General features: G+C 48.5%; 1 long non-coding RNA gene across 2 annotated transcripts in view; it reads right to left on the reverse strand.

The window, feature by feature from the left end:
- The window catches only part of LOC138497571 (uncharacterized), a 119506-nt gene extending 110837 nt beyond the window's left edge, over positions 1–8669 (reverse strand). For both annotated transcript variants that reach the window (XR_011278614.1, XR_011278613.1), the window contains exon 1: positions 8327–8669. This is a non-coding gene — a long non-coding RNA (uncharacterized lncRNA). The remainder of the gene's footprint in view (positions 1–8326) is intronic.
- Positions 8670–12063: the final 3394 nt, after the last annotated feature.

Consider the following 12063-nt stretch of genomic DNA (forward strand, 5'->3'; position numbering starts at 1 on the left):
TTAATCCAGAAAGTAGAGTCAGTGTTAGTGGAACCATATACATTTAAAACAGAGTATTCAGTAGAGCGAATAAGGAACGTAACCAGAGCCCATTTTCCTGCCTCATCAGATTCTGTTGAAATTACTTTACACTGGAGATGCTTGTTAATAAGGGTAATAACTACATTTTTCTTTTCACATGCTGCACTCGAAAAGACTTGCTCGACGCATAGACATTTCAGTTTGGCAGCTTCTAATTGAGAGGTGAGACTCTTGGAAGCATGCAATGGACGGTTTAGCCCTGTAAAGATGGGATAGGATATTCTGCTGTTTAACAGGATTATGAAGACCTTTGACATTCTGTGAAGTTATATTAAAAGACATCGGTGGCATTCAAGAAATTGGCAGAATGTTGCATAGATAGACTAATGGGAAGGAAACAAAAGGAAAAGGGGAAGACAAACAAGGTAGACATGGAATTTTGTAATATATGTAAGAATTCAAAAATAACGATGCAAGTAGTGGCTAACTGGAAACAGCCACTCCAAACCATGTCTGAGTTGAAAAAATAAGTAGTGGGGGTGGAGAGCCAGATCCAGAAGGGCTCACCCAATATCCCACTTCGGCAGAAGTCTCATGAGATAGACATCATTTCCCTTGCCTAAGAGCTGGTCTAAGCGTCAACAGTTCTTTTCTCCTTGCTGCTGTGGCATTAGAGACGTCTTGAGATATGAAAATCTTGGTGCCCTCCCACTCAAGTTGTTTCTTTGTTTAGCCTTATACATGATGAGAAGGACATGGGTATCATCCAGTAAGCAAAGATCATAGTTCTAGGAGCATTCCAAGATGGGGTTTTAGGACCCACACAATGAGCTCTTTGGATATTGAATTGCATGGATGAAGGGAGATCTAGAAGTATCGGAAGCATATGCATTGTACCGGATTATCCTTTTCAATGGTTTCCGCTAGGGCCACAATACGTAAGTTATTCCTCCTATTCCTATTTTCTAGGTTTTCAGTTTGCTTCAGGAGAGATAAAACTGAATCTTCTAGAACAGCCACTCTTCCTGTGACATCTTCCGCATCACTGACCCTTCTTTCAGCTTTGTTTATTCTAGTTTTAAATGTGAACCATTTATCATCCAGCATTTGCAGCTTGGCAGTTTTAGCTTCCATGAAAGGTTTGAAAGAGTTGATTTCATCCATAATAGCTAGCATGACAGGGTCCTGTGGGTGATCTTTGGGTGTGGGAGAATCGCTTTTCTGTGTTTTAAGAGCATTGTTAAAAGATGTTGATGCCCCATCCTTGAGAAGGCTTTTTTTTAGGTCATGCTGGTATTATGTAGATAGTGCACCATAACAGCAGCCTTTTGTTTCAAGTTAAATTGAAGGATTCAATGCTACATAAATTATGCACTTTATTAAGCAATATAGCAAAAAAGATGCAAAGAGCCTGTAAAAATGAGCTTATTAACACCTGTGTGTGGTGCCCGTTAGTATGTAGCGCACCTCCTTCCCAAGAAGGTTCTTACTTTATGTGACAAAAGCACGGGCACTTCAATAGGCTTTTTATTGTGGCACCTCAAATTTTCATGACAGTGTCGACGACGAAATGCCAAAATGGAGGAGGCACCCCGATAACCCGGGCGGTGTCCTCCTCCTATCCTCCCCCTCCCCAGGATGAGGGGGAGGTGCCCGCAGGAAGCGCGGCAAGTCAAAGGGAAAGCCCGCGAAAGGAAACCGCGCGGCAAATCGGAGAAAAGCCCGCGAAGGGCAACAAGGGAGGGGGAGGGGCTACCCCCCCCTTTATAACAAACGGGCTTCCCACTGCAGGCAGGATCGAGCCTTAGCAGTGGGACGCCCACAAACCAGCAGAGGACTTCGTTGGGAAGTGATCAGTCTGCAACCCTGATGTAGTTCATGAGTTCGATGAGGGCATCAAAATACGTTGTCCCCGTTGACTTTTGTAATGTATGCGATGAAAGACAAGGGTTCAATAGGAGGGTGAAGGAAGCCCTTCACATTGCATTCTGGCGCCCTGACAAACGTTAAGTGCTGCAAACAGTTGCATTTGATGTGCATTTGATAAGCACTTGAACGCGGAGAACGGAGGGGATGTTAAACTAAACTCTGCTCTTGCAACAAGGGATAGAACGAGTGTCCCACGCTCTGTGCTAACGACACAGAGATGTGACCCGCAGTGCCCGGGAACTGCGATGCAACGAGGCTGAGCAGCAGCAGGGCAGCATGTGCCGCACTGCTTCCAGCGGGAGCCTCTCCCCCTCTCGCCAGCGCAATACGAGGGCAGTGCCTTCCTAGAGCATTGGCGTTTAGGCGTCAGACATGGAGGCTTTCCAGTGGGGTCCCCCGAAGGTTTTTCGCTGGAGACGGAGGGTGAAATGGACCTCGGTGGTGGGGACAGTCAAAGGCTAAGGTTCTCAAATTCAACGGTTGCTACAGCCGGTCAAGTGGCACAGCGAGTAGAGCGCTCGCTTTGCCACCGGTGCGGAATCTGCTAACGCAGGTTCGAATCCAGGCGGGGCCAAACTCAGCCTTACATACTTCCGAGGATATAAATGCCAACAATTTTATCAGGCAACAAATGGCGCAAATAGGTGGGAGTGCTCAGAAGCTAGGCGTGTGGCTGGGAAGCAAGGCACCACAACACAGGTTCGAATCCCGATCCAGCGCTTAAAAACCAATCTCGGATACGAGGCGTTCTGTAAAAGGGCAATTATAATTATGGGTGTTCAGTCCAACATCTCAGTCGGACGAAGCGGCGTTAGGGCAACCGTTGTGGAACTAAGTAGGAGTATACAACTAAGGAATAATTGTGGTTAGGGGTCCGAGTTTGCACTTAATAAGCGCTTCAGCAGAACGTATGGTTTAAATTGCATATGGCAAGTAGGTGGTCGGACGGGGGCACGGAGCTTATGCCCACCCAGGACACATTTGGGGGGGATGTGGATGTTGGGATTGGAGGCTGTCCGCAACACACAGAGCAGACGGGTGTTTCTGATAGCACAGCACCGGGCGGGTTGTCACACACGAGGGAGTGGTCCCGGTGTCCTAATGTATAACAAACTGTCCTCCTAAAGCAGGGGTCTTGGGCTCGGGTCCCGGTCATTCATGGGTGGTTCGTGGCATGTTGTTTTTTAAGGCGGCATTCTAGTTATAAGGTGGAAGATATCTTAAGGGGTAACGTGCTCACCTTGGAAGCACGACGGGTCAAAGCGCTCCAGGTTCGGCTGCGCATAGAAACCTCTGGGTATTAAGCGGGTTATGAAGAATTTAGCATATTTCAGACACAAATACTAGGATGTGCTAGAAATGCGGGCAGGTTTTCTTCCAGTGCAGTTGTGCGGGCAGTAGGAGTAGTGGTCAACTGGTTTAGTGCAGGCGCGGCGAGGGACGTCACGAAAAGACAATGCGGATAAGCTGCTACGGTGGGTTACTTCACTGTGCGCATAGCAGTTTTGACCAGTTACCGTAAGGTAGTCTGTAATTTGCACAAGTTACGGCACATGTTGAATGACGCCTTACAGTTAGTGTGTGAGCGCCACGAGGCAGGTAGCACACAGTTGCGCTACAAGGATTATGGCATGCCTCTTTCCAACGCTAGGGGGTGCATCACGAGGCAGGGAGGACGAAATGGTGTGATAAGCATTATGGCTGGACTCTGGAGCAACACGAGGCAAGATGGTAGGACTGAGTTACATGATGGGGCGACATGGGCACAAATGTGGGCTTAAAAGTTTGGCAGGGGCGTAATAACAAAGTGCGGGGGAATTACAACCCAGGTACAGGTATGAAGGGGCAGTATCGCTCAGCTTTATGCCACACCTTAGGTTGGGATAGGGCAACTGTAACATGCCTATGCACAAGTCGTTTCAGGGGCAACTTTGCAGCTCCGGGGATTACCGAGTGTAAGTTAACAATGCGGCATTTTACTTTTCGATCCGTGGCAGCAGCGAACTAGGGTAGTACTGGCAGGCGTGTCGCTTACTTATGTTATGATAAGGCAGTTGTAACGCACCGGTACGCAAGTGTTGTGGAAGGCGCAATCTTGAGTGAAGGCGTGGCCCCTCCCCACATGTTTCAGTAGCGCATGGGATCATCAAAATTATTGTGGTTGCAATATAACTGGCCTAGCTACATCGGTATAGGCAGGTGTAAGGTGCACTTGGACGGAAAATGGTTAGCTTTTCACTTACGATGGGTCGCTTAGGGTCAATTGGCAATGTACAGTATGGTACAGGAGGAGGTTCGCTGGTGTGGTTGGAGGCCGTGATTACAGAAGGAACGGACAACTCCTAAGGTCGGTGTGGCATTGTTGGGCCGTTACAAGTGAGGTCCAGGGACGGCCGCAGCTTTAAAGAATGCTGCGGGCGGAAAGGAAAGGGGGTCATTGGCCGGGTTTAGGAGTTTGCGTTTAATGTTTCGAACCTATTTTGGTGCATTATGGGGATGATAGTTGGGCACAGGTTTGGTATCAGTTTGGCCTTTTATCCGGAAAGTCAATTTATGCCAGACGCAGTGATGCCACTGGCCGGGGTTAGTTCCTTGTATACCTACAAGACTACAAGTCCCGGTAGGCAGTCAGGCATTTGCCACGGGCATTTCTAAACAAGGCGGCTTTCATGCGGCTGCTAAGCATGGGGCAGGGTGCTCTCTATGGTTGAACTTTTGGAAAAGGAAAAATGGCGGCGTTACAATGAAGACATTTTCGTTCATTACACAGACGTCTGTCTTTGTGGCACAGTCAGTATGTGTTGTGACTTGTACCTGAAGGGTTAGGGGTTCGAAGCAAACCTCAAACTTAAAACTTCTATAAGCGTTGTGAAAAATTACGACCCCGAGCGGGGTTTGTACAATTAAAACAGAAGGTGATTTCCCGGGAAAGCCGGGACGTCTGGTCACCCTACGCATGGGATTGGTTCTTCCAAGAAACAAAAGTAATCGGAGTTGGGTTGCAGTAAACGTCCACACGTATAATAGGGAATACTTTGTACGAATAGGGATTTTCTGGTGGCTATGGGATATGGTTTCACGTGGTATTATGGTTCATTGATGGTAACAGGTGTACGTGTATGGCCTTGGAGTATTGGGGTATTTGCTAGCCATCGATGGTAGCAGGTGCAAGAAGGGTGCATGGCCATGGGAGTGTGCCAGGCGTCTCCCTTAGGCTTATACACAGCCCAAAACTGTTGGGTTCAAGAGAAGGGGGCGTGCATATCTCCCGGGTTGATCACCTTGGTTTTGCGGCAAGGGGGCATATGGCCAAGGCATTTGGGGGGACAGCCCTGGGTACGGTTGCGTGGGGGGGGTCTCGCTGCGCACAGTGAGTCACTGGTCCCATCCGCGGGAGGTGAATAGTTAAGCACATGGGCCGTAACTCGGCAACGTGCGGAACTCGCAGTCTGGACTGTTATACAACATCCAATTAAAAGGTTAGGATGCATCTGGATCGAGTAATGGTTTCCTAAAGCGGGTTTCTACGTCTTTAGGACAGGATAGCGTGCCACAGGACTTAACATTCTTTTGGGGAGGCACAATTACTGAAAGATTAGCGGAAACATTGCGGGTTGATAATAAAATTATGGCTAATAGTATAGGGGGTATGGATGCAAATAAGCCCCACTTCTGGAGACGAGACCGGGCCCGCCCTGGGTAAGGCGGAGGTTAAGGCGGAACAGGAGGGAAACGGCCTTTTACACTGCTCTGACCAGCGCCCCTGGGGAGCCGAACGGCAGGGGTGGCTGGTGGTAGCAACAAGGGACCAGCTTCGCCCAATAATGAAACGGCGCTCTCCTCGCCTACGGACACCTGCAAGGGCAGGGTGGGCGTGAGCACAAAGGTTGGGAGAGTTGGGCCTACGACGGCTTGGTGCAAAGGAATAAGGGGAAGCAAGTAACGCCTACGAGGGCAGGCAGGGGTGCCCCGGAGTAGGCTCGCCCTGGTTAAGGCGGAGGTTAAGGCTGAACAGGAGGGAAAGGCCCAGAAGCAGAAATGTCCCAGAGCAGGCTCACCCGAGTCGAGGAGGAACATGGGAAAGGAGTCAGGGGCAGAAGTGTCCGGGGACGGGCCCCCTCCCCACCCTGGTTAAGGTGGAGCGGGATTGAAAGGGGACGGAGAAAAGTCCCATGAGCAGGCACAGGGCGCGCTTTGCAGGAAATGTCTGCACGGCAGGGTGACAAAGGGAGCGCATGGTCGGAGGTGATTCCCAAGGCAGAAGTGAATGGCACGGGATGCCAGGGTTGAAAGGGGCACAACGGCAGGGGCAGGTGCACAGATTGCTAAGGAAAGGGCAAAGCCGGACATATGGTTCATACATGGGGAGGTAACGACCTGAGAAGCCTGGGAAGGGGGGCTCTGATGCAAAGAATGATGGTCTTCCTACAGGATTTGGCCAGTCGAGTGGGTGAAACAGAAATCAGTGGGTCAGAAATAATCCCGAGGCCGGAATGATCAATGGCAGATTCTGCAGGGGCTTTGGCCTGACCAGGCACGGCTGGATTAATTTAAATTACTCAGGGTATTTTCAGAAGGAAGGGGTACATTTTCTCCAGGGTGCAACTGTCATCACTGGGGTGGGAGCTAGTCTACTGGATCCTTTGCGCAAAAACCCTAAAAAAAGTGAGGAAGGGAGCAAGGGGGAGCCACAGTGGGCGGAAACCCATCTGTGGCGTGGCGGTGTTTGGGCAACCAAACACAAGAGACAGACTCCGGACGAGCCAGGAGAAAGCTGGAAGGGTCTTCGCCCTTCTCAGACCAACGCCCCTTGGAGCCTGAACGGCAGGGGCGTCTGGGGGGAACAACAAGGGCTCAGCTTCCCCCAAGGAAACGGCACTCTCCCCGCCCAGGAACACCTGCAGGGGCAGGCGAAGCTCAGGCCCAAAGGGTTGGGAGAGTTGGGCCTATAATGGACTTTGGGAAAGAAAGGGGGAAGCAGGTTATTGGACACGGAGCGGTCGCCGCATCTTCTGAGTTAGTGCCACTAATGTGTACAGTGTGGTTTTATGTTATTGTGGAAAATAAATCTGCGGCCTTTTTATGCCAAAAAACAAAGCAAGACTCATTCTACACATTTCTTGGGGGGTAAAAGAGGAATGTGTTATGGCTATGTAATGGGTCCAAAATGGACGGCTGCACGGGTTATGACAGTGTCGACGACGAAATCCCAAAATGGAGGAGGCACCCCGATAACCCGGGCGGTGTCCTCCTCCTATCCTCTCCCTCCCCAGGATGAGGGGGAGGTGCCCGCAGGAAGCGCGGCAAGTCAAAGGGAAAGCCCGCGAAAGGAAACCGCGCGGCAAATCGGAGAAAAGCCCGCGAAGGGCAACAAGGGAGGGGGAGGGGCTACCCCCCCCCTTTATAAGAAACGGGCTTCCCACTGCAGGCAGGATCGAGCCTTAGCAGTGGGACGCCCACAAACCAGCAGAGGACTTCGTTTTCCCACCCACCCACCCTACAAACAGGACAAGCAAGGAGGCCTGATCGTCGACGTCGCAGGACGGCAGGCGGTGTGGCGGTGTTTGGGCAACCAAACACAAGAGACAGACTCCGGACGAGCCAGGAGAAAGCTGGAAGGGTCTTCGCCCTTCTCAGACCAGCGCCCCTTGGGAGCCTGAACGGCAGGGGCGTCTGGGGGGAACAACAAGGGCTCAGCTTCCCCCAAGGAAACGGCACTCTCCCCGCCCAGGAACACCTGCAGGGGCAGGCGAAGCTCAGGCCCAAAGGGTTGGGAGAGTTGGGCCTATAATGGACTTTGGGAAAGAAAGGGGGAAGCAGGTTATTGGACACGGAGCGGTCGCCGCATCTTCTGAGTTAGTGCCACTAATGTGTACAGTGTGGTTTTATGTTATTGTGGAAAATAAATCTGCGGCCTTTTTATGCCAAAAAACAAAGCAAGACTCATTCTACACATTTCTTGGGGGGTAAAAGAGGAATGTGTTATGGCTATGTAATGGGTCCAAAATGGACGGCTGCACGGGTTATTTAGATTCTAGGCTGCTTTCTGTCCCTTTTTACAATGTATCCGTGTGAGCATTTAGGTTTCCAAGTACGGCACGTGCATTGTTGTATTCAAATGTATAGTCAGGCTGTTAAATATTAAGAAACGTTTTCCTTGATTAAATACTTGGGACACAGCAATATAATAGCAGGATTGAGCAAATAAAAGGTCCAGATGAAGTGTTATGAAAAAGCAATTCTTAGTCAGAATTGCTACAAAAACACTTCAAAATACCTTTATAATGTTAAATGTGTAGTAAATAGGCAAACCGTATATGTTTGTAAATTCAAACAGTGCTTTTCCCCCTTAATTGTGGGCCTATGTGTTACTTACTAACACTTGTTGTATAGAAAAACGTTGCCCCATCGATACGCGGCTCCTCCACATCGCGTATGCCGACCAGCTGACAGAGCGAATGGGCTTTTTTTAAAATCTACATCGCTGCTTACGGCCGCGTCCACCGGTTCCCACACAGAAGCTTTGTTCCATCCTCTGAAGCGTTCGCAGACGCTGGAGTACACTGCTTTCACTCCCTTGGAGCCTGAAATTCAAGTAGGGAGATGAATTCTTATTGTATTTTTGTTTTAAATCGTATGAGGGTAGTATAAATAAGACGCCATAGCAGGAGGAAGGAATCAGGCGGCCATTCCGTAACGGTGCTAAGCCACGCCCCCCCACAAATACCATTTTTTTTTAAAAGCACAGCAATTCATCAAGGTGTAAATTAATAGAAAGAGAATGTCATAAAAGAGAATAAGCGAGTGGTTTTATATGGCTGTCCAATCACGAGTAAGGAGCAGCCTTACCTCTCACATCCAGTGCGTGTCTCTCCAGCACATTTATGCCTCGAGGGAGGGAGCGGCTGGGCATGCCCAAACGTGCAATTAATAGAAAAGTAAAGGAGACTTGCATCGGAACTGCGAGTAACTACAAACAGTTTAAAAGAAGGAGCTTCTAATCAGCACACATTACAAATACAGTTTTAAAAGCACAACAATTCATCAAGGTGTTAATTAATAGAAAGAGGGTGTCATAAAAGAGAATAAGCGAGTGGTTTTATACGACCGTCCCAACATTAGTAAGGAGCAGCCTCACCCCTCACCGAATACTCTTTTAGAATACATGAACAGGTTTCCGTCTGCATTCTTCATAGAAGAGAGACATCTGGATGCTGTTTGCGGCCATTCAATCATATACTCTTGGTTTGACAATCTGAATGGTTGTTTGTATCCCTTTCCTAGGGGATTGCATGAGTTTAAAATGTCAAAACGTGTTTCCACAGTCCGAATGGACTCTGTAGTACTCTCACTACACTGGAATTCCTACATCTTTAAATCCTCTCATAGAAAATCTAGAGCATCCGCTACAGATGAACTTGATGTTTGTGCAGCAAGCTTCATGCTCATTTTATGTCTATACCACTGCATATGTTGTCTGGAAAGCTTATTAGCAATATTCAAATTACATTTTCCCTGTAAATCTGCAAGTGTCCCCATGCATTTCCATTCAATTTCTTTAACTCCATTTTCTTCAGTGATAGTGTTTTGTAATCTGAAAACATATTTCTCATGAGTTTAACCATATGACAAATATCTAAAATACCATAAATAGATTGATCTGTCATTGTGGGATGCTGGAAATGAGACACATGGGTCTCATTCCGAGGTTGGCGGTAAGGGGTTAACGGCGCCGGTAAGTCAAATAGCGGCATGGCTACCTCCAAACTCGTAATGAGGCCCCATGTGTACACAATCAAGTTTGGCTCCAAGAGTTTTTAGTGTGTCCTGTTTTGAATAACTTCCATCACAAACTGTGGCACGTACTTGAATTCCAGAATAGCATTGAGCTAATCCATTCTGTGACTAATTGTGCTTGCACAGATGCTGGGCTTTTGAACACTCCCACTGGAAATTTCCAGTTATGCTTTAACACCACTGGCATGAAGACTAAAGCTTCAGTAGCTAAGTTATACTCATTTTCTGGACTTGCCAAGCAATAGTCTAAGGTGCCAACAGGTTTTTTTTGCTCATTATGCCACACTGTTTCTTTCCGAATAGACAGCATAAAAAAATGACCACACAATCACACATCTCTGGTTTTCCAGATATGCTGGCTCGTAGAAATTGAAAAACGTCTCGGAAAAAACCTGCTTGGCACCTAACTGTAAAACACAAAGCCCGGAGAGATGTTCTATTTGGTAGAGCAAAAACTGTCTGCATAAAATCGAATGCTTTAGGAGAGTAGTAAGGTCATTCAGAATGGCTCAGTGAGGGTTGTGAAGGGTCTGAGACGGAAGGATAATTTGTCGCAGGCAAGACAAAGCCTGCATTGGCTTCCTGTCAAAGCCAGAGTACACTTTAGGATGGTACTTATTACACATAAATGTCTCATGGGTCATATGGCAGTCTATCTATCAGAAGCCATTGCGATAAAACAGAGCCCCAAATCCCTAAGATCCGACAATACCAATCTTTCAAAAACAGCACGCTGTAAAACAAACTAAGTCTGCAATGGAGCTTTAACATAGCAGCTCCACTAGCTTGGAACATCCTGCCCCAGACCTCAGGAATATTGAGTCCACAGATATGTTCAAGAAGAAATTGAAGACACTTTTTTCTTTTCGTCTGTTCAAAAACTCTGATCAGCCCTGCTCATGACTCTCGACCCCCCCTCTCTACTTTGTGCTTCACCTTGTCTTGTTTTACGTTTGTGCCCTTAAGCCCTCGGGTACCTGGAGCATGGTAGAAATGCAAAGTAAAGTAAAGTAAAGTAAAGTAAGGTGAAAAGCGTCAGATCCAAGATGGGACGTAGGCTCCTGTCCTCCTTCGACACAATGAAATAGGTTGAATGCCAGCCCTTGCCTTCTTCTGAGCCAGAGGGGTTCCAGAGGCAAGAATTGGTCATCTGGAGGATGGTGTGGAGAAGGATAAGCAAAAGGGAGACAGTATCCCTGAATGATCTATACGGCCCAGGTATCGGAAGTGATATGCATCCATTCCTTTCCAAATTGTAATATCCTGCCACCCACAGGGGAAGGATGGTAGAATTTTGATTCATAGAGGCTTTGCACCTGGGGCAGTGGAGGGCCCGAAACACCTCCTCTGGGCCCCCCTACCTCGACCTCTCTTGAGGCGGCACAGCACCTGCTTGCGTTGGGGAGCTTGACATCTCCCTCTGTGGGCATAAGAGACGAAGGATTTTCTCGCAGGGTTCCCAAGTTGTTGCTGTTGCACCGCCAGTGCCACAGATTTTGCAGTTGCCTTCAAAGCTTGAAATTCTGTGAGAGGTTCATCGGCCTTTGTATCGAACAGGTTGTTGCTGTCAAATGGCATTTACAGACATGTTTCTTGGACATGCAGGTCAAAACCCTGACGTTCACTGCCAAGAGTATCTCGTTAGCGCAGTGCATGCACCATCATGCTGGCAACACAGTCGGCTGTGTCCAGGTCCAATTGGAGGATCTGGCGCAAGGTGTCTTTGCCATTCTTCACCAGGGCCTTAAAACCATCCCTCATGTCATCCCTATGGATGTGCTTTGTCACCTCCAAGTTGAGAGACCAAAGTCCAAGTAAAAATTTGGCTAAGATACAGGAGGAGGTTACACATCTCAGGCCTAGCCTCGCTGAGCCGAACACCTTCCTGCCCCAGGCACGCAGCTCCTTGCTCTCTCATTCTGGGGGCAAGTATGGCAAATACGTCTTCAGGTTAGCTTGGCAGCCAGCACAACTAAACATTTTGGAGTTTCAAGGGCGGACATGAAGAATGCGTCAGAAGGAGATAGCTTGTGCTTTTTGGCCAGATCCCAGTCTACAGTCAGGACTGAGGCCACTTTGGACCAAAGTTGAAGGACATGTACCGCTACTGCATGGTTGAATGGCAGTCTCTTTATTTGTGCACTCATCCAGAAAACCTGTCGGCTCGCACTGCACTTTAGTCCAGTAGGGGGGGCGACAGGACCCACCACCTTGACAATCAGATTCTGAAAGGCTGCCTGAGGCTTTCCTGTGGTAGGGGCAGGCAGTATGTCTAGTTCTGGCCAGGTGTCCAGGACACTTGCTTCCTGCAAGTTG

The sequence above is a fragment of the Ambystoma mexicanum genome, chromosome 5q (genome assembly GCF_040938575.1).
Source record: "Ambystoma mexicanum isolate Mex_15411 chromosome 5q, UKY_AmexF1_1, whole genome shotgun sequence".
NCBI lineage: Eukaryota > Metazoa > Chordata > Amphibia > Caudata > Ambystomatidae > Ambystoma > Ambystoma mexicanum.